At 43.1% G+C, this 23,731-nt stretch overlaps 1 protein-coding gene across 3 annotated transcripts in view; it reads left to right on the top strand.

Annotated features, from left to right (window-relative positions):
* The first annotated feature begins 22,251 nt into the window (after positions 1–22,251).
* LOC138853538 (uncharacterized) overlaps positions 22,252–23,731 on the top strand; it is a 49,666-nt gene continuing 48,186 nt past the window's right edge. The window contains exon 1 of one of the 3 annotated variants that reach the window (XM_070090782.1): positions 22,252–22,562. The gene's annotated coding sequence lies outside the window, so the exon portion shown is untranslated. The other 2 variants (XM_070090784.1, XM_070090783.1) reach the window with 2 other exon arrangements.

Raw genomic sequence — 23,731 nt, 5'->3', positions numbered from 1 at the left:
ATCCATGAGGCATCTAACTTTTCTCTTTCCCCTTGGGAAGTTCCAACGGTTTGTGTCTGTTCTTCCCTGCTTGTGTGTGTGAAAGCTCAGTTACCTACTATAGCTTCTCACTTCCAATCTTATTTTCAGGCCATTGCAGTTTGCACTAATGGTTCTAAATCCTCTGAAGGTGTCAGGTTTGTAGCAGTTTTTCCAGAGGGAGTTGTACAAGGTCATTCATTAGACTCGGCCAGCATTTTCACAGTTGAGCTGTACTCAGTTCTTTCCTCTTCAAGGGGGGCTCCTTGGCGTGGTGAAGAGGCTCTTGGTCTGAGGAATTAGCCCTGTCGGTCTTCTTCCTCAGACCGAACCTAATTACCCCCCATTCTCCCCTCCCCTATCCCATCCTCCCCATCCTCCCCTTTTTCCATTCCTCCTCCTCCTCCTCACCCCTCCCTTTTGCCCTTCCTCTTTTTAGCCTTCGTGATTTCTCCCACAGGCGCGCTAGTTCCTGGGTAGGGGAAAGGACACCGGGGTCCATCCCATTCCGTTGAGGTTTCTTGGCGGTGGCGTAGTTTGCCGTGGAATCTGGATTGCCTAGGGATGTCCCGATCCCTCTCCGGTATCCCGGAGTAGCTTTGGGTGTCTTTTGGGCGACGGGTGTATCTCTGGAAGCCACCTTTCGGATTCCGGGGGTGGTGGCTGAAGGAGGTATGCTTTGTGGCGGATATCCGGCCGCCCTCTCTTTTGTCCACCGAGGTAGCTCGGCAGATGTGAGGTTGCTATCCCAGATTGCTGGTTTACTGGCATGAAGGGTAGGGTATGGCACGGGTTCCATGCTGCATCTGCGCTACTAGCGGTGTCGAGTCCTCTTGGGCGCGGAGGGAGATTTCTGGCCCTTTCATTCCTCCTAGGAACTATCCCTCCCCGGTCCCCCCTTTTTTTTTTCTTTTTTTTATTTTTATTTTCTTTTCTTCTTTCTTTTTTTTTCTTAAAAACAAAAAGAAAGAAGTAACCTAACCATGGCAGCCCTAGTCCATGAACCTGGTACCCCCGGGCCCCTTCTTGATACCGCACCCCGTTCTGACCCCGCCTCGTCTTTGGACCACTCTTCAGACATTCCTCATGCCTCTGTACCTATTGCCGGTGCTGTTTCCTCACCCGCTTCAGGTACTGAGGCCTCGACTGACTCCTTCGATTTATCAGACCTTCGCTCTCCTCTGACTATGCTTCCGGCTTCTCCCTCTACGGTGCGGCAATTTTCAAATCGCCGACCCGTTCCACGTCGGACCAACTCTGGTCCCACGCCTAAACGTCAACGACAATTACCTGCTGATGATACTTCTCCACCTTCACCTTCTCGTTCTTCTCAGAAACGATCGACACGTCCTTCACTACCTTTCCACGCTCAGTTTCAGACTGAACAGTGGACTAAATTCTTCACTTTACGACCAACTTCCTCTACTGCCTATCTTTCTGACCATAGTATTGGCAAGGCACTCCTACGCCATGTTGGTAAAGATATTTCTTTTCATGCTCTTAAGAGCGGTACGCGCATCATTACCGTACAGAATGCTACCCAGGCTCGTGAGCTCTCTCGTCTTTCCCATATAGATACTGTTCCTGTCACCCTTGAAAAACATCATTCCCTCAATTCTTGTAGTGGTACCGTTATTCTGCCCCATACCATAGTTCAACAAAATTTCCAGACATGTGGCACCGACATTCTAGAACAGCTGGAACTCCAAGATCTCCCAATCCTCAAGGTAGACACTTACGTTCTTCCTGCCCGTGGGCGGAGACGATACCCTAGCAATGTGGCTCGTTTAACTTTTGACAGCCGAGAACTCCCATCCTCCGTTTATATAGCAGGACATCGGTTACAAGTTCGAAAGGTGATCCCTACACCACAACAGTGTAGAAATTGCTGGCGATTTGGCCATCCAGCGAAATATTGCAGATCTATCGCCGAATGCCCAGTCTGTGGTGCCGATGACCATTCTAATACGTCTTGCAATCGATCTCCCTCTTGCCTTAACTGTCATGAGGCTCACCCTTCGTACTCTCGCCGTTGTCAGGTCTATTTAAACGAGCGGGAAATCCGTTACCTCAAAGAGACAGAAGGTCTCCCTTATGCCATGGCAGTTTCTCATCTCCGCCTCCAAGGGAGACTCCCACGTGTTTCTTATTCCCGTGTTTCAAAACGTCCCCCCACTTCTGGTATCCCATCTTCTACACCCACCTCTGTGGTTACCTCTCCCATAATCACTCCTGTATCTAATCCTTTTGCTGTCCTCGGCTCAGACGTCCCTACTTCAACGCCTCAGTCTAATCTCGCTTCTTCGAGTTCTCTCTTACAAGCCTCAGTATCGACGAGACCTCGTACGACACCTCTTCCCAATCGTCCCTCTACTTCTCAAAAGTCAAAAAAAGGTCCGGTAACACCTCCTACCCATCTTCCACCTCCTCATTTTACCCTCCCTGTCTCTGTCCCTAGTTCTTCCCCTCTCACTGGCTCAGTTACAAGTGCAGAGGTTCACCCTCCTCCTCGTAATGTACCTTCCTCCCCTGTTCCCTCCCAAGTTTCTTCCTCTTCTGCCACCTCCCAGGTTCCTGTCTCTTCTGTCCCCTGCCACGCTTCTCCAGTTCCCTCCACCCTTTCGCCCCCCCCTACCTTGGTACAGTCCAATACAGTTCCAATCTTTACTCATCCTCCCCCTACCATTCCCAATATTGTCTCCCATACGACATCTCTGAATTCCGAAACACTTGAAGCAATCTCTGAATATATTGCAGAGACCAAACCATCAATGGACACTGATCCACCTTCCGCTCTTTCTCTCTCCTCTGCTCCATCTGCGCAACTCCTTTCTTCACAGCGCACCGTTCCTTCGCTGCTTGAACATTTTCCACTGCCTCCGCATGTGGACTTTTCTAACCCTTCTAGTCCGTAGGAACCCTTACCTGCGGATTTCAAGTATCTTTATCATTGCCAATCATGGCCTTTTTACAGTGGAATATACGCGGCCTCAGGGGTAATCGGGGTGAGCTTCAGATGTTACTCTCCCAGTTTGCCCCTGTTGGTGTTTGCTTACAGGAACCAAAATTACACTCTGCTGTTATTTCTCACATCTCAGGCTATAATTTATTGTATTCTTCAGATCCTTTTCCTGATGGGACCTTTAATGAAAGTGCCCTTCTTCTCCGCACTGATATTCCGTACCATCAGCTATTTATTCATACTTCGCTGCATTACACAGCAGCCCGTATCCACTTACATAGGTGGTATACGCTCTGTTCTTTATATCTCTCTCCTTCTCGGGCATTATCTATTCCGGATTTTGCCTTCCTTGTTTCGTCATTACCGCCACCGATTCTGTTACTCGGTGATTTTAATGCCCACCATTTCCTCTGGGGAGGGTCTCACTGTGATTCCCGTGGAATTCAGTTAGAGGCTTTTCTTGCCACCCACCCCCTCCATGTTTTAAATACAGGTACTCACACCCATTTTGATCCTCGGACTCATACTCTCTCTTGCATCGATCTCTCAGTTTGCTCTTCCTCCGCCGCATTAGACTTTACTTGGTCTGTTCTCCCGGACTTACATGACAGTGATCATTTCCCAATCATTCTTACTTCCCCTTCATATTCGCCACCTCTTCGCACCCCACGCTGGCAATTTAATCGGGCAAATTGGAACCTTTACTCACACTTGACTGTTTTTAAAGAGGTTCCTTCTTCGTCCTCCATCGATGAGCTTTTACACCTCTTCTCGTCCTCCGTTTTCACCGCAGCTTCTCATTCTATACCCCAAACTTCGGGCAGGCATTCTCAGAAATGCGTGCCTTGGTGGTCTCCTGCTTGTGCTCGTGCAGTACGTTTGAAACGCGCTGCATGGGGCAGGTACCGGTACAATAGAACCACAGAGCGACTCCTTGATTTTAAACAGAAGCGTGCGATCGCTCGCCGTGTCATCCGTGACGCTAAACGCACTTGCTGGCGAGATTATGTCTCCACCATCACCTCTGCTTCCTCTATGAGTGCAGTCTGGAAAAAAGTACGAAAACTGAGTGGTAAATATTCTCCTGACCCGGCTCCTGTTCTGCGGGTTGCCGGTGTTGATATAGCAAACCCACTAGATGTTGCCAATGAACTTGGCAATCATCTGGTCCGTATTTCTCAGGGACTCCATCTATGCCCCTCATTTCTTTCCTCAAAGTCTGCCAGAGAGTTAGCACCCTTGGACTTTTCTTCTCTCAGAGAAGAACAGTATAATGTGCCTTTTACACTTCAAGAACTGGAGGCAACACTCTCAGCTTGTCGATCATCGGCAGCTGGGCCCGACGACATTCATATTCGTATGCTACAACATTTACATCAGTCAGCCCTTGCAGTCCTATTACGCCTTTACAATCTTATTTGGTCACAAGGAGTTCTTCCACAGCTGTGGAAATCCGCCATTGTTCTCCCTTTCCGCAAACCAGGCACTACGGGACATGAAACCTCCCACTATCGTCCCATTGCTCTTACCAGTGCAGTTTGCAAAGTAATGGAACGTCTAGTAAATAGACGTTTAGTGTGGTATTTAGAGACACACAACAGTCTCTCCACTCGTCAATATGGCTTTCGTAAGGGACGTTCTACCATAGACCCCTTACTGCGCTTGGATACGTATGTTCGTAATGCCTTTGCGAATAACCACTCAGTTATTGCCATATTTTTTGACCTTGAGAAGGCATATGACACAACTTGGAGGTATAATATTTTAGCCCAAGCCCACTCCTTAGGCCTTCGAGGCAATCTACCATCCTTCCTTAAGAACTTTTTAACTGACAGGCATTTCCGTGTTCGGGTTAATAATGTGCTCTCCCCGGACTTTGTCCAAGCTGAAGGTGTCCCCCAGGGATGTGTTCTGAGCACAACACTTTTTCTCCTTGCTATTAATGATTTGGCCTCTAGTCTTCCATCAAATATTTGGTCATCACTCTATGTTGATGACTTCGCTATTGCCTGTGCAGGCGCTGACTGTCACCTCCTTACAGTTTCTCTCCAGCATGCAGTCGACCGTGTTTCCAATTGGGCCACCACACATGGGTTTAAATTTTCCAGCACTAAAACCCACCAAATCACTTTCACTAGACGCTCTGTCATCTCTGATCATCCTTTGTACCTCTATGGCTCACGTATCCCTGAACGTGATACAGTCAAGTTTCTGGGCCTCCTCTTTGATCGTAGGTTATCCTGGAAACCTCACATTACCTCTCTGAAGGCAACTTGTCACAGCCGGCTGAACCTTCTTAAAACCCTTGCTCATCTTTCGTGGGGAGCTGATCGTCGAACCCTCCTTCACCTACATTCCACCCTTATTTTATCGAAACTTGATTATGGTGACCAGATCTATTCAGCGGCATCTCCTGCTACTCTCTCTAGCCTTAACCCCATTCATCACCAAGGATTACGTTTATGCCTTGGTGCTTTTCGCTCTTCCCCTGTCGAAAGCCTCTATGCAGAAGCGAACGTTCCATCCTTATCCGATCGCCGTGATGCCCATTGCTTGCGCTACTATGTACGCTCTCATGATCTCCGCAATCCTTCCATTTATAGAATGGTCACTGATATTAGTAGACATTCTTTATTTGTTCGCCGCCCCTGCTTACTCCGTCCCTTCTCTCTTCGCCTTCATTCGCTCTTGTCTTCTCTTCAACTACCACCTTTCTATGTACATGTAGCATCTCACTTTTCCCTACCCCCCTGGGAAGTTCCAGCTGTTCGAGTCTGTTCTTTCTCCCTCCCTTGCTCGAAAGCCCAACTGTCTACGGTCGCTTCCCGCTCTCTTTTTCTTGACCACTTTCACTCTCATTCTCATGCCATTGCTGTGTACACAGATGGCTCTAAGTCTTCTGACGGCGTAGGATTCGCAGCAGTGTTTCCGGACAGCGTCGTACAAGGGCATTTACTATCTTCAGCTAGTATTTTTACTGCTGAATTATATGCCATCCTTACAGCACTTATCCGTATTGCATCTATGCCTGTGTCATCATTTGTGGTTGTCTCAGACTCCCTTAGTGCTTTACAGGCTATACAAAAATTTGATACACCTCACCCCTTAGTCCTCCGTATCCAACTTTGGCTACGCCGCATCTTTACTAAGCATAAAGATATTGTTTTTTGTTGGGTCCCTGGTCATGTTGACGTACAGGGCAATGAACAGGCAGACACTGCTGCGCGGTCAGCAGTACATGACCTACCAGTTTCTTATAGAGGTATTCCATGTACGGACTATTTTGCTGTAATATCTTCCCACCTTCACACCCGTTGGCAACAACGTTGGTCTACTATGCTCGGCAACAAACTTCAGTCTATTAAACCGAGTATAGGTTACTGGCCGTCTTCTTATCACCAGTGTCGAGGTTGGGAGACTACTCTCTCCCGTCTTCGCATTGGCCATACTCGTCTTACTCATGGATATCTCATGGAGAGGCGTCTTGCTCCTCTCTGTGAGAATTGCCAAGCTCCATTATCAGTCAGCCACATTCTGTTGGACTGCCCACTTTATCAACGAGCACGCAGAATTTACCTCTGTCGTCGTCTTCGCCCCGCTGCTCTCTCTTTACCTTCCCTTCTCGCTGATGGACCCACCTTTCATCCGGACTCTCTCATTGACTTTTTGACAACGACTGACTTACTTCACAAATTCTGATACTTTCAGCCCTTTCTACTTGTATCTCTTGCTACCCTCTACCCCCGTACTATCCCGTGCCCCGCTGTTTTCTGTAACCTGCTGATCATCCCCCCTCCCTTCTGCCATCCAATTCCCTTGCTTCCTTCCCTACCCTGCAGCGCTGTATAGCCCTTGTGGCTTAGTGCTTCTTTTTGATTATAATAATAATAATTCTTTGCCTCTTGCATACTCCTAACCCTCACTGGTCTCTGATTTTTGCATATTTCACACATCTGGTCCTGCAGCACTGTATGACCCTTATGGATTTAGAGCTTAGTTTTGATTGTAATACAGCCTCTCCTCAGCGATGTACTCATTTACCAATGCCTCAGACCTATGACGGGATCTCTGACCAGTATTTATACCTTTATAATATATATTAGATCTGATTTCCTCTATTCTGTTTATTTCACTATACAGTAAACTATAAACATTTAAAAATATACCAGAAATATTATATATAGTGCAAAGGTGACATTAAAAAAATATCAGAGATGGATGACACAAACCCACTACCATTATAGTATGCTCCTCATTTAGCAATGAAGTCGTTTAACAACGTGGTCTTAGGAACGGAACTCCATCGTTAAGCGAGGAGAGGCTGTAATACCCTTAAGGAAAACACATTAGCACCAAAGGTTTAAAGCTGACCAAATGATGCATTTTCCAGTTACTGCATAGAAGCCAACAAAATTTGTGCAACATCTGGGTATTGTTATTGTAGAAGTTTTACCATCCAGTGGCTTTATCAATACAAATTCTAGGACATAATTTGAAGACAGTAGAACTATATACAAAAGATGAGGTAATTAAACCCTTAGCCATAGAGTTGGTGTGAAGGACACCATATATAGTTCTGCTGCCTTCAAATTACATCGGAACCTTCGTTTTCGTCATTAATTTGTTCCAGAAATTCTGACGAAAACCAAATTCGATGAAAACTGAAGCAATATTTCCCATAAGAAATAATGTAACTCAAATTAATCCATTCCAGACATCCAAAAGCATTAACAAAAAATACATTATGACCCTGCCACCTCCTGCTTCGCCTCTCCTGACTACAGTATATAAGCCACGTCTACGGCCCCATGCTGTACATTCTACAAGATTGATGGACTAAACACATTGACTCCAGGCTGAGGGACTGATTACCTCAAACTACTACTCTCCTTACACCTTTCTACTTTGTATTGGACTGATAAAGCCACTGTGTGGCGAAACGTTTCTTCAATAAAGATTCCGATATGTTGCATGTCTCAATCTTGAACTTGTCGGTTTTTAAACCATTTATCACATCTGTCAGACTGCAGCATCATGGGATCTTGGTACAAAGAATTCTTCAAAACTTGTCCAATCTTTGGACGAAGACCTACTTCGACTAGTGGATGGTACCACTATGACCCCGCTGCCTCCTGCTTCGCCTCGCCTGGCTACAGTATATAAGCCACGTCTATGGCTCTATGCTGTACAATCTACAAGATTGATGGAGTGAACACATCAACTCCAGGCTGAGGGACTAATTACCTCAAATTCCTCCTCTCCTTATGCCTTTCTACTTTGTAATGGACTGATGAAGCCACTGTGTGGAAGGTACACCATTGAGTGCCCAAGGCAACTTGCATGGCTATATTTCTAATACCCCATTCTCATAAGCTCGGAGGGAAAGGGTCATGCTCTGGAGCCTGCTACACACAAGAAGAGCTAGGCCACCACCACCGGGTGTGGAAGTGTGAATTGCTCATTACTCTATAATTTGTTCATGATTGTAGCCAAAGTATAAACGTAAGTAACCATTCTACAGAATTCATTACCTTTGTAACTTGTGAGCTCATTACCTTTGTACCTAGTTCAGCTATCAAAACTTGGGGGGCCCAGTCCCTGGACCCATTACGTACCTCTGTAATCTGTAAATACCTTTGTAACTTGTCATGATTGTGACCAGACTTACCTGGAGTTCATTACCTTTGTAAATTGTGAGTTCATTACCTTTGTAAATTGTGAGTTCATTACCTTTGTAAATTGTGAGTTCATTACCTTTGTAAATTGTGAGTTCATTACCTCTGTAACTTGCTCAGCTATCAAAACTTTGGAGTCCAGTCCCTGGACCAATTATGTACCTCTGTAATCTTTTGACTACCGCCCACAGGATGGGTATGGGGTGCATAATAAACATATTAAACTAACAACTAACCACCACCACCCACCTCAAGGCGATCCCGACAGTAAACAGTACAACCAGACAACGGAACAGAATGACGAGGACGTAACCATGTCTTGGAGAGGCCCACCACTAGTGGTTATACCTCAGCCAGATACTTCTGGAGGTCTGGGAGCTTCCCCAATATGGAACGGACGTTCCAGAGAAGAAAAACGGAAGAGCGGAAATGAGTCGTGTGTGAACTAAGAAGCCCAGTGAGGTGAGGAAGAACCGAGACATGCATTCACAAAAGAGGAGTCCTGTAAGGAGTGAAGCACTTCCTCCACCAAAAGGAGGACAGGACAAAGAAATGAAGCTCCTACAGGCGAGAGTGAAACAGCTGAACCTTCAGTAGGGAAGGGTCCTGAAACAGGAACAGGTTGGGGCTGGGGTTGAGAAGAAATGGAGGGGAAAAAAAACTTGTTAGGAGTGAGGCACTGGGTCAGACAAGAGGTCCACTTTGACTGGGTGGGGTACTGAACTTCGAGTCGGTTTTAAAGCTGCGCCACCTTGAAAGGGAAGACACCCATCATGAACGAGGAGGAGCGTGAGCAGTAACTTCCGCAGTAGAAGCTGGTTCTGAAGACACCTTGAGATGCTGCTGCTCTGGAAGTGGGAAATCCTTTGAAGGAAGAGAGAGTTCCGCAAGAGCCACAAAGTGATTTGTAACGGATATTAGCCCTCACAGCTGTGAAGAACAGGCAACGCAGTCTGACTGCTGAGTGAAACCCGCTACAGAATGTGCATTTAACCTTACCATGGCAAGACAGCTCTCCATACCCAAAAGGGAAACATTTCTGACATCGGAGTGTAGGAAAAATATAAGGAAGGATGGGGAACCTAAGAATGCTAAAAGTCACAAATTCCAGGAGAGCACCTGAGAAACACACGAACCATACAAGACAGGGCTGGACGAGTGGAGAGGCTTCAAACCTTTCGTTTATGAAAGGTTTGGAGCCTCTCCACTAGTCCCCCCCTCTCAAAACCAACTCAGAATGGATCACCTCATTTGAGAGGGACTAGGAAATCCATCTAATCCTGCCATAACAACCAGTAACAAGGCTGGAGGAGCGGCCCTCCCAACACACAACACTCCACTTGCCTAGGACATGAATGGCACTAAGTAGTAAATTTCTGGGCAGAAAAAATTACGATGAAACCGGAGCCTTAGGGCAGCACCCCTGCCGAGTTGCTGGACACCCCCATCTATGGAAGCCTTGCTGAAAGGAGAGCCACTGATAACATTGGTGACTTCTCGTGGATTGGTGAAGGGTGTACCACCGTCCTTGGGGCGCACATGAACCAACATCACATCTGGAGTAATTTGGGATGGAGAAGGAGCCAAGTTTTGGGCCACATAGGGACCTAGCTCCATCATCAACCTCAAAGACCCGTTTATGTATCCCAGTAGGGGGCACAGTAACCATATCATGGCCCAGAGGTGAAGAAACAGTTGTCAACTGAGAAGGGGCCGGAGGGGGCGTCTTCCTCCACTGGGCGAAAGACATCCCAGCCTAGCTCACCAAAAAGGGGCCAAACACCACCGCCTGATAGGAAGGAAGCACTGTAGAACACACACACACAAGAAAAGAGATACGATGATGGGAAACCTGAAAACAAAACAGGACCAACACCTCCAAATAACTGAGAAGCTTCCAGAAAACACGTCTACACTCCACCAATGCTGGCCGAGGAATCCTTTTTGAGAGTTGAATGCCTCATTCCAACCCTATAGCTGTACCACAGCTCCCCTCAAGGAAGGTTCCTTGATGTTGGTGAGGGGCTCTTGATTTAGGGAATTAGATCTGTGCTCCAGTTCCCCGAATTAAGCCTGAATGCCTTCCACATCCCCCCCCAGGCGCTGTATAATCCTCCGGGTTTAGCGCTTCCCCCTTGATTATTATAATAATATGTACCACAGCTACAGGGCGTCGACGACGATTGTAGCTAATTGATCCATCACTTTCGCTGAAAAAAAAAACTCGCCATGCCTGTGTCATAAGGCTGCCCCCGCCATAGGGCTATAAACGGTACTCCACTTGACATCATAGGGACACTGTAAACAGTAACTAAGTTGAAAGTTAAGACATGTGTAACATCTGGTTATCTTTATTGTAGACGTTTCGCCATCCAGTGGCTTTATCAATACAGATTCTAGGACATAACTAGAAGACAGATGAGGTAATCAGTCCCTCAGCCTTGGAGTTGGTGTGGAGTGCACGATTGATAATGCTGCTCCCATGTTGATATTAGCTAGAGAAAGTTCTCTCCGACCCTTAGAGTTAATGCAAAATGAAGCTCTCAGAATTATTCTTGGTTGTCCCAAATCTACAAAGGTTCTTAATATGAGGAAGGAGCTTGGTATTTCTAGTATCAGCGACAGGATTGCTGAGATTAACACTGTACTTGGTATTAGAATGTTAAGAAATGAATCAGACACTGTCACAATGAATCTTACTAAGTGTCTCGAAGTAAATACACACAGATACACACCCCTCGAGGAAGGTTCCTTGATGTTGGGGAGGGGCTCTTGATTTAGGGAATTGGATCTGTGCTCCAGTTCCCCGAACTAAACCTGAATGCCTTCCACATCCCCCCCCCCCAGGCGCTGTATAATCCTCTGGGTTTAGCGCTTCCCCTTTGATTATAATAATAATACAGATACACAAATAGCCCGCACATAGAAGAGAGGAGCTTACGACGACGTTTCGGTCCGACTTGGACCATTTACAAAGTCACACTAACGAGAAGAGCAGGACGGGTATATATAGGGAGGAGGAGGAGGAGAAGAAAGAATCAGAAAGAAGAAGAAAAGAAAGAAGAAGAAAAGAATAAGAAAGAAGAATAAGAAGAAAGAAGAAGAAAAGAAGAAAGAACAAGAAGAAAGAAAAGAAAAGAAGAAGAAACAAAAAGAAGAAAGAACAAATAAGAAGAAAGAAGAGGAAGAAAGAAGAAAGAAGAAGAAGAGGAAGAAAAAGAAAAAGAAAGAAGAAGAAAGAACAACGAAGAAAAAGAAAGAAGAAGGAAGAAGAATAAGAAAGAAGAAGAAAGAAAGAAGAAAAGAAGAAAGAAGGAAGAAAAGGAAAAAAAATAAGAAAAGAAGGAAGAAGAAAAGAAGAAAGAAAGAAGAGGAAAGAAGAAGAAAGAAGAAGAATGAAGAAAGAAGGAGGAAGAAGAAGAAAGAAGGAGGAAGAAAAAGAAAGAAGAAAAGAAGAAGAAGAAAGAAGGAAGAATAAAAGAAAGAAGAAAAGAAGAAGAATGAAGAAATAAGGAGGAGGAAGAAGAAGAAACAAGAAGAAGAAGAAATAAGAAAGAAGGAAGAAATATGAAGAAAAAGAAAGAAGAAGAAGAAAGAAGGAAGAAGAAGAAGGAAGAAAAAGAAAGAAAAAATAAGAAAGAAGAAAGAAGAAGAACAAAGAAGAAGAATAAGAAAGAAGAAGGAGAAGAAGAAAAAGAAGAAAGAAGAAGAAAAGAAGGAAGAAGAAAGAAGAGGAAAGAAGAAGGAAGAAGAAAGAAGGAAGAAGAAAGAAGGAAGAAGAAAGAAAAGCAGCAAGAAGAAGAAAGAATGAAGAAATAAGGAGGAGGAAGAAGAAACAAGAAGAAGAAGAAAGAAGGAAGAAAAATGAAAAAGAAAGAAGAAGGAAGAAGAAGAACAAAGAAGAAAGAAGAAGGAAGAAAAAGAAAAAAAATAAGAAGAAAGAAAGAAGAAAAGAAGAAAGAAGAACAAAGAAGAAGAATAAGAAAAGAAGAAAGAAGAAAAGAAGAAAGAAGGAGAAGAAGAACAAAGAAGAAAAGAAAGAAGAAAAAGGAAGAAAGAAAAGAAGAAGAAGGAAGAAAGAAGAAAAGAAGAAGAAGAAAGAAGAGGAAAGAAGGAAGAAGAAGGAAAAAGAAGAAAGAAGGAAAAAGAAGGAAGAAGAAGAAAGAAGAAGAAAGAAGAAAAAGAAGAAAAGGAAGGAAGAAAGAAGAAAAGAAAGATGAAAATAAGAAAGAAGAAGAAAAGAAAGGAGAAGAAGAAAGAAGAAGAATAAAGAAAAAGAAGAAAGAAGAAGAAAAGAAAAAGAAGAAAAGAAGGAAGAAGAAAGAAGAAGGAAGAAAGAAGAAGAATAGAAGAAAGATGAAAATAAGAAAGAAGAAGAAAAAGAAGAAAGAAGGAGAAGAAGAATAAAGAAGAAAGAATAGAGAAGAAGAATAATAAAGAAAAAGAAGAAAGAAAGAAGAAATTAGAAGAAAGAAGAAAGAAAGAAAAAGAAAAGAAAGAAGAAAAGAAAATAAGAAGAAAAGATGAAAAGAAGAAAAGAAGGAAGAAAATAAGAAAAAAGAAGAAGAAAAGAAAAGAAGAAAGAAGAAGAAAAGAATGAAGAAGAAAGAAGAAGAAAAGAAAGAAGAAAAGAAAGAAGAATAAGAAAGAAGAAGAATAAGAAAGAAGAAGAAGAAAGAAGAAGAAAAGAAGAAAGAAGAAGAAAGAAGAAGAAGGAAGAAGAAGAAGAAAAGAAAGAAGAAAAAGAAAGAAGGAAGAAGAAAGAAGAAAAAAGAAGTAGTAATGGGGAAGTAAGGAGGAGGAACCAGTCAAACCAGAGTCACTTGTTTGCACAGAACTGCTAAATGCCTCAAATGATGTAGTGGAAGTTTTAGCAGTAAAGGTCGAGAACCAAAACCTAGTCATTGTGGTAGTCTACAAGCCTCCGGATGCAACTTCCCAGCAATTCCAGGAACAGCTGTTAAAAATTGACCACTGTCTGGAAAATCTTCCAGCTCCTACACCCAACATCTTGCTCCTGGGGGATTTCAACTTAAGGCACCTAAAATGGAGGAATATAGCAAATAATATTGTTGCAGTAATAACACCAGGAGGCAGCTCTGATGAAAACTCACACTCACACGAGCTTTTAAATCTCTGCACAAAATTCAATTTAAATCAGCAAATAATAGAGCCTACTAGACTGGAGAATACACTAGACCTCATCTTCACTAACAATGATGATCTGATAAGAAATGTCACCATATCAAAACCAATATACTCAGATCACAACATAATTGAGGTTCAGACATGTATGCGTGGAGCCCCAGACCGACATAATGAGACTAGTCACGAGGGAGCATTCACCAAATTCAACTTCAATAACAAAAACAAAGTGGGACCAAGTAAACCAAGTCCTAACCGATATAAGCTGGGAAGATATAGTAAGCAACACAGACCCCAACTTATGCCTAGAACAGATTAACTTGGTGGCACTCGATGTATGCACAAGGCTTATTCCTCTAAGAAAAAGGAGGAGTAGATGTAAAATAGAAAGAGACAGGCGCTCCCTTTACAGGCGACGGAAAAGAATAACAGAGCGGCTAAAAGAGGTCAATATATCTGAAATGCGTAGGGAGACACTGGTCAGAGAAATAGCAAGCATCGAACTCGAGCTAAAGGAATCTTATAGGAGTCAGGAATCGCGGGAAGAACTAAAAGCCATAAATGAAATCGAAAGAAACCCAAAGTATTTCTTCTCCTATGCCAAATCAAAGTCTAGAACAACGTCCAGTATTGGGCCCCTACTTAAACAAGATGGGTCCTACACAGATGACAGCAAGGAAATGAGTGAGCTACTCAAGTCCCAATATGACTCAGTTTTTAGCAAGCCGCTAACCAGACTGAGAGTCGAAGATCAAAATGAATTTTTTATGGGAGAGCCACAAAATTTGGTTAACACAAGCCTATCCGATGTTATCCTGACGCCAAATGACTTTGAACAGGCGATAAATGACATGCCCATGCACTCTGCCCCAGGGCCAGACTCACGGAACTCCGTGTTCATCAAGAACTGCAAGAAGCCCCTATCACGAGCCTTTTCCATCCTATGGAGAGGGAGCATGGACACGGGGGTCGTCCCACAGTTACTAAAAACAACAGACATAGCCCCACTCCACAAAGGGGGCAGTAAAGCAACAGCAAAGAACTACAGACCGATAGCACTAACATCCCATATCATGGTTTAGAAAGACACGTAAGCAAACACTATAACATATTTATTAGAAAACGTTTCGGTCCTGGAACCTTGATCACTTCTAACATACAGAGGTAGAAAGACATTATATATATAGGCGGAGAGTGAGATGTGACGCACGTGACCTGAGGAATGTCACTGGAAACTACAAAATTTCAAAAACATTGGCATACATGATACTTAAGCAGCACCAACCCAACAACACAGGAGTCACGTGATTTCATCGTCTACCCTCGCCTCGCATGGGCCAGTTGGCCTTCTACAGTGTTCCTCCATTCTTATGTTCTTATGACATTCCTCCGGTCACGTGCGTCACATCTCACTCTCCGCCTATATATATATAATGTCTTTCTACCTCTGTATGTTAGAAGTGATCAAGGTTCCAGGACCGAAACGTTTTCTAATAAATATGTTATAGTGTTTGCTTACGTGTCTTTCTAAACCAACTTGTCGGTATTTATTACCAAGGTTTATACCATCCCATATCATAAAAATCTTTGAAAGGGTCCTAAGAAGCAAGATCACCACCCATCTAGAAACCCATCAGTTACACAACCCAGGGCAACATGGGTTTAGAACAGGTCGCTCCTGTCTGTCTCAACTATTGGATCACTACGATAAGGTCCTAAATGCACTAGAAGATAAAAAGAATGCAGATGTAATATATACAGACTTTGCAAAAGCCTTCGACAAGTGTGACCATGGCGTAATAGCGCACAAAATGCGTGCTAAAGGAATAACAGGAAAAGTCGGTCGATGGATCTATAATTTCCTCACTAACAGAACACAGAGTAGTCGTCAACAGAGTAAAGTACGAGGCAGCTACGGTGAAAAGCTCTGTTCCACAAGGCACAGTACTCGCTCCCATCTTGTTCCTCATCCTCATATCCGATATAGACAAGGATGTCAGCCACAGCACCGTGTCTTCCTTTGCAGATGACACCCGAATCTGCATGACAGTGTCTTCCATTGCAGACACTGCAAGGCTCCAGGCGGACATCAACGGAATCTTTCAGTGGGCTGCAGAAAACAATATGAAGTTCAACGATGAGAAATTTCAATTACTCAGATATGGTAAACATGAGGAAATTAAATCTTCATCAGAGTACAAAACAAATTCTGGCCACAAAATAGAGCGAAACACCAACGTCAAAGACCTGGGAGTGATTATGTCGGAGGATCTCACCTTCAAGGACCATAACATTGTATCAATCGCATCTGCTAGAAAAATGACAGGATGGATAATGAGAACCTTCAAAACTAGGGAGGCCAAGCCCATGATGACACTCTTCAGGTCACTTGTTCTATCTAGGCTGGAATATTGCTGCTCACTAACAGCACCTTTCAGCACACGAAAATCACTCACTACGAAAGCAAAAGACTTGGCAGACGATGCACCATCCCCCCAATGAAAAGCAGGGGTGTCACTAGCACGTTAAGAGACCATACAATAAGTGTCAGGGGCCCGAGACTGTTCAACTGCCTCCCAGGACACATAAGGGGGATTACCAACAGACCCCTGGCAGTCTTCAAGCTGGCACTGGACAAGCACCTAAAGTCAGTTCCTGATCAGCCGGGCTGTGGCTCGTACGTTGGTTTGCGTGCAGCCAGCAGCAACAGCCTGGTTGATCAGGCGCTGATCCACCAGGAGGCCTGGTCACAGACCGGGCCGCGGGGGCATTGACCCCCGAAACTCTCTCCAGGTAAACTCCAGGCAAGTGAAATTGCCGACCTAGAAAATGTAGAGTACTTTCACGGCGCGCATAACGGAGATAAAACACCTCAATTACTGGGAGCGCTTGAGGTTCCTAAACCTGTATTCCCTGGAACGCAGGAGGGAGAGATACATGATTATATACACCTGGAAAATCCTAGAGGGACTAGTACCGAACTTGCACACGAAAATCACTCACTACGAAAGCAAAAGACTTGGCAGACGATGCACCATCCCCCCAATGAAAAGCAGGGGTGTCACTAGCACGTTAAGAGACCATACAATAAGTGTCAGGGGCCCGAGACTGTTCAACTGCCTCCCAGCACACATAAGGGGGATTACCAACAGACCCCTGGCAGTCTTCAAGCTGGCACTGGACAAGCACCTAAAGTCAGTTCCTGATCAGCCGGGCTGTGGCTCGTACGTTGGTTTGTGTGCAGCCAGCAGCAATAGCCTGGTTGATCAGGCGCTGATCCACCAGGAGGCCTGGTCACAGACCGGGCCGCGGGGGCGTTGACCCCCGAAACTCTCTCCAGGTAAACTCCAGGTTTCTAATAGGTATCAGGCCCGGTGGCTAAAGCTCCCGCTTCACATACGGAGGGCCCGGGTTCGATTCCCGGCGGGTGGAAACATTTCGACACGTTTCCTTACACCTGTTGTCCTGTTCACCTAGCAGCAAATAGGTACCTGGGTGTTAGTCGACTGGTGTGGGTCGCATCCTGGGGGACAAGATTAAGGACCCCAATGGAAATAAGTTACAGTCCTCGATGACGCACTGACTTTCTTGGGTTATCCTGGGTGGCTAACCCTCCGGGGTTAAAAATCCGAACGAAATCTTATCTTACCATTACGGCCACTTGATACTGGAGTTCCGCAGGGAAGTGTCCTTGGACCCCTGCTCTTCCTCATTTACATCAATGATCTTCCAAACATATCCCAACACCTGAAACCCATTCTCTTTGCTGACGACACGACTTATGTCATCTCCCACCCTAATCTTGCCACCCTCAACACCATTGTTAACGAGGAGCTGTTCAAAATATGGAGCACCTCCACCAAACTTGCCTGGATATGCAGCTTATAACCTAAGGTCAACCAACTGTTGTGTGATGTATGTCAGAAAGAGCTTGCCACATTCACTCCTTTCCTTGCAGAGTCGAGTTAACATGCAGTATCATGGTGTCAAAGTATATGCAGGCGATTTTTCCATAAACATTTTTAATCTCTATGCCCCAGCGAACCAGCTTCGACCTGATGCTTTACCAGATCGCATCAATAGTGAACCTACCATCATTCTTGGAGATATTAATGCCAGACATAAGATATTGGTGGGTCTATAACAAACACCAATGGAACTAAACTAGTGAGATTGCTAAATGAGCATGATAATGTTCGAATTGTGGGCACTACTGAGCCTACTCACATATATGGTGGCATACTAGATCTGTGTCTTGGATTTAATACATCATATACGATGCATGACTCTGTCATAGTTGATGATCTTCTATCTGATCACTTCCCAAGACTAACAACTGTCAATCTTGATCACATCTCCAGCAATCAAGGAGCTAAATACAGAAGGAGGAAACTTATTCTCAAACCAGAACACAGAGACAACTTTATTAACCACTTGGATCAATGGTATAAGAATTACGAGCCCATTGGCACAAAAATTTAATGATGATTTAATTACCACTATTGAGAGTGTTCTCACAGATCAAGTGGGCAGGAATAGGAAACAAAAACCCTCCACTATAAATAACAATAAAAACCAATGTAAATACTATAATGATCCACAGCTGCGCAATCTAACACATGCAGCTAGGAGGATTGGTAAAGTTAGTTTAATATGTTTATTATGCACCCCATATCCATCCTGTGGGCGGTAGTCAAAAGATTACAGAGGTACATAATTGGTCCAGGGACTGGACTCCAAAGTTTTGATAGCTGAGCAAGTTACAGAGGTAATGAACTCACAATTTACAAAGCATACCGTGAATGTAGAACCCCAGACCTGCTCAGAACGTTCCAAGCTGCACTAACAAATGCAAGGAATAGAAAGGAAGAACTTAGGCAACAGGAATGGGAACAGTTTGTTAGTGGATTAAACAGGTCCACCCCTTTGAGTTTGGCTTGGAAAGGTATAAATAAAATAACCAGGAAAAAGACTGGCAATGTTGCTCATCCCTTTCCTCTTGAAAAAGCAAATGACCTCATAAATGACTGGTCCAAAACATCCAGGCATGAAAGCCTTCCATCTCATATTAGAAAAAATTTAGGGAGTACTTCTGAAGAAATGTTGAAACTGGTTAATTTTATGAGCCAAAATATTGATGAGAGTGATTGCCTCTTTACCGAGTATGAATTAGATAATGCATTAACCAAAGGTCGATCAACTGCTCCTGGAGAGGATGGTATAACCTATGATATTCTCAGAACTCTAAGGCACGTGCCTGATAACCCTTTGTTGGCACTGTATAATCTCAGTTACATTGAGGGCGTTCTTCCTACTTCCTGGACCAATAGTCTCATTGTGCCTATCCCTAAGCCCCAACAGCCTGATGCATTTAGGCCGATCTCCTTAACTAGTTGTCTTTGTAAAACTTTTGAAAGAATGATGCTTAACAGACTGTACTACAGAATCAGAGATCAACTTTCCCCCTACCTCTATGGGTTCATGAAAGGTAAAAGTGTGCAGAACTGTATTTCCACCTTTCTCACTGCACACACCTCTACTAGTTTTACCACTTTTCTTGATCTAAAATCTGCATTTGATATTGCGAACAGAACCGTTATACTACATGAACTAGCCAAAATGAATATTGGTGGTAGCTTACTCTGCTGGATAATAGGATACCTGTCAAATAGAGTATCCTCTGTCCTTTACCAAGGCTTCAGAAGTGATTCTAAAGAAATGTCTTTAGGTACACCGCAGGGAGGAGTTCTTAGTCCCATGCTATTTAATATTCTGATTAATGCTCTCCTAAATGCTCTACCTGCCTCACCTAAACATATAGCTATAAGCTATGCTGATGATATCATGATCCATACAACAGGGCATAAGAAGATGAATACCATTCTTAATGAAGTTCAAGCAATTTGTAATCGACTAGGCCTCATAATATCTTCCTCTAAAACTAAGATATTAACAAGCAAACGACATCCCCCACCCATCTATTTGCAGGGTGAAATCATTAGCTACGTTAAAACTTACAGATATCTTGGTGTAGATGTACCCTTTAACAAATCCACTATACCACAACTAAACAAGAAATGTAAAGCTAGGCTAAATGCTCTCAAAGCTGTTGCTGGCTACAATCCCAACTATGGTGCAAATGTGAGAATCGTGAGAATGATGTACATAGCCTATGTTAGGTCCTTAATTGATTATGCTGCTCCCATGTTGATATTAGCTAGAGAAAGTTCTCTCCGACCCTTGGAGTTAATGCAAAATGAAGCTCTCAGGATTATTCTTGGCTGTCCCAGATCTACAAAAGTTCTTAACATGAGGAAGGAGCTTGGTATTTCTAGTATCAGTGATAGGATTGTTGAAATTAACACTGTACTCGGTATTAGAATGTTGAGAAACGAACCAGACACTGTCACAGTGAATCTTACCAAGTGTCTAGAGGTAAATACACACAGATCTAAATGGATTGTGAAAACGTGCAATTGCATTAAGTTTTATAACCTGCATGAACTGTATCACTGTAGGCAACAAGAGCATTTCACCCCTCCATGGAAGATGTGTTCATTTAATATCACATACCTACAAGTCCCTCCCAAGAAGCTCATTGCTAGTAATCCCTTCCTTAAATCTCTTGTTAGAGCAACAGCTCAAGAAGAAATTTCTCACCTAGCTGGTAGTAACAAGTTATCACAAGTTATATACACTGATGGATCTAAACAGGAGTCTTCTGGCAGGGCTGCATCTGCTCTTGTTGCCACCTCCCTAGTTAACAACGATAATAAATTTGTTGAGTTAGGCATAAGAATTAACAACTGGGCGTCTACACTGCAAACTGAATTGTTTGCAATCCTAATGGCGCTAAAGCTAACCTATGACACTGAGCTTGACTCTATCATCATTACTGATTCTATGTCATCATTGAAGGCTCTTGGCTCATATAATGACTCCAACAACATGCTCATTGGGGAAGCCAGGTATAGATACTCAAAAATTAGGGACAAAGGAATTAATGTACAATTGTTATGGATCCCATCACACATTGGATTACTCCTTCATGATAAAGTTGATATGTTAGCCAAGAAAAGTATCGAGAAGGAGAATGTAGAATATAACTTTGGTATAACTGTGTCTAGCATTAGGAATAATATTAGGAGAGAAGTAAATAATGAAGATGATTGTTATAGGAATGCAGTTAGAAGCCTGAGTAGATCTATAACCCACTATGATAACATGAACGTAGATAAGTATGTTTATGGAGCAACTTGCAATGTGAACAGACTGACTGATGTTGTAGTGGCCAGGCTTAGGCTTGGTTACAAGTACTTCTGGCAGTTTGGGAGACACACAGATGATGATCAAACTAAATGTAAATTATGTGATCAGGCATATGGTCACTCTCTTGAACAATATGTGCTTAATTGTCCACTTATTGAGGAATACAGAGACAGACAGTATAATAACCTATGTGACATGTCAAGATATCTTATTAATGAAAATAAGATACCAGATATACTAAGCAAATTTCCTAAATTTGCTTGTAACAGATAAGTGAACTATAGATATGTAGATATAAATCCATATGTATTCCTGTTAACCCTTTGGGGCCTAGTTCCTAGGCCTTTTGTGTATCCAAATGCTCTCGCGCTACCGTCCACAGGATGGATATGGGGTGCACAATAAACTAGCCACTTCGGTGGCAAAATCTAAAAAATCTAAATCGTGCCGCAAACTGCCCTTCTCACACTATACCATTCACTTGTACATCCATACCTCACCTATGCTATCTGCACTTGGGGTTCAACTGCAGCAACACACCTAAAGCCAATAATAACCCAACAAAAAGCCGCAGTAAGAATAATCACTAAATCCCATCCCTGGCCACCCCCCCCCCCCCACTCTTCATAGATCTAAATTTACTCCCTGTTCAGCACATCCACACTTACTACTGTGCAATCTATATCTACAGGACCTTAAATTCCAATATTAACCTTGACCTAAAACGCTTGATAGTTGTGACAGGACCCACAGGCATAACACCAGACACAAACATCTCTATGACATTCCCCGTGTTCAACTAAATCTTTACAAAAATTCAACGTATTTCAAAGGACCTAAAATCTGGAACACCCTACCTGAAAACTCTAAAACTGCAGACACATTCGTCACTTTCAATACTAGTGTTAGAAAACATCTTATCTCCCTGATCCACCCCGACAACTACATGATAACCACCTGGTGGTTCACAATTACACTCACTCACCCACTGACTATAAACCCAGAAATACTAATCTTAATATTAAAATAATAAATCCTAACTAGTCATAAGTTTGCCTATGTTACTCAAATACAGACACCTTTTATTGTGCCAAAACAAAAGCATTCACATTGCTAAACTTACAAATTATGATGTAGTCACTTAGCCTTAATACCATAATCTGTAAGGATTTAATGTTAAGAATTAATCTAAGTCTGCTCGAAATTCCTAGCCATATTAGGTGTCCTAGTGGCCCCCTCTGTAATTAGTATTTTATAACATGTAAACCACACAATACCCAAAACCTGTAAACCCCACATTGTAACCCTTATAGAGAACAAACTTGAATTGAATTGAGAAGGGTTTGATACGGCGTAAATTGTGGTGATCCTATAAACCGTCAACAAGACTGTGAGACTGAGCGCGACACTTCAGCACCGGTGTTGGTGGAGTGAGGTTCAGTACTTCACTACTGTCTTGAGTACCGGTGATGCAGAGCACATTCTAGCTGCAGGTAGGTAATTAGTTTCTCTTGACCTATACTTAATGGGGGGGGGTATTCCTTCGTGCTCTTGATTCAAGTAGTTGGAGCTACCCTCCCTTCAATCAAACCTGATTTATTTCCCAGGCGTTGTATAACTCCTGTAAGTTTAGTACTTCCTCATGAATATAATAATTCTCTTGATTTATGTCCACTTACATTACAAGTAAATACTGTTTATTCACTGGAACAAGGCATTTGTGTACAGTTCAGGACATTTATTGAAAGAAACTTTTCGCCAGTAGTGACTGAAGAAGTCACTCATGGTGAAACATTACTTTTAATAAATATCTTAAACCGCACACGTGTCCTTTTCTACAGTTCGTCAGTGACACCATACTATTTATAACCAACTGTTAATTGCAGAACAGGTGAGGGCTCGAACCTATGGGAAGCAAGTCTTAAAACTCAAGCTAGTGTGTAATACACTAGCTTGTGAGTCTTAGTATATCTTCCACGGCTCAAGGCCCATCAACTGTAATTTGAGCCATTAATGTGGTAAAAATGGTATGTGCAACTGACAGGTTGTTGGGAAAAGACAGACTTTGAACATTAGGATATTATGGATAGACATATGCAGCATTTACTGCATTTGTGTTTACCCACTGTGTTGGTATTTTATATCATTTCTTTCCACTAGGGCCATTTTATTGGAAATGTTTTGGACCTGGGATCTTGGTCACTTTTCACATTTGGGGTGACCAAGGTCCTAGGACCAAAATGTTTCCAGTATAATATCCTAGTGTTTACATTTTTTTTTTTTTTTTTTAGCAATCCATTATTTAAATTCTCAAATATTAATAATAAGTAACTTGTGTAGTGCAGACAGTTGTACTGTGTATGGGCTTTAGAAGTAAGTTCTAGGTTAGGTTAGTTTACATTTTTTGGGCTTACCCCCCCCCCCCCCCAAAAAAAAAAAAAAAAAAAAAAATATCCTCATGGATCCACTACATAATGGTTTCCTTTGCATAACCCATTTGATATTAGAGAATTTACACAATAAATAACTCTAGCCTCTAAACTTGACATTAATTGTGATAATTGTGCTATGTAATTGACAGTTACAGAATGAAGGTAGATCTTTATCTTACCTGTGTTTGGTAAGATTTTCTATCAAATAATAATTCTTTGCTTCTTTAAAC

The sequence above is a fragment of the Cherax quadricarinatus genome, chromosome 33 (assembly GCF_038502225.1).
Source record: "Cherax quadricarinatus isolate ZL_2023a chromosome 33, ASM3850222v1, whole genome shotgun sequence".
NCBI classification, from domain to species: Eukaryota; Metazoa; Arthropoda; class Malacostraca; order Decapoda; family Parastacidae; genus Cherax; species Cherax quadricarinatus.
The sequence above is the reverse complement of the archived record's forward strand: the minus strand, read 5'-3'. Positions and strand labels throughout refer to the sequence as shown.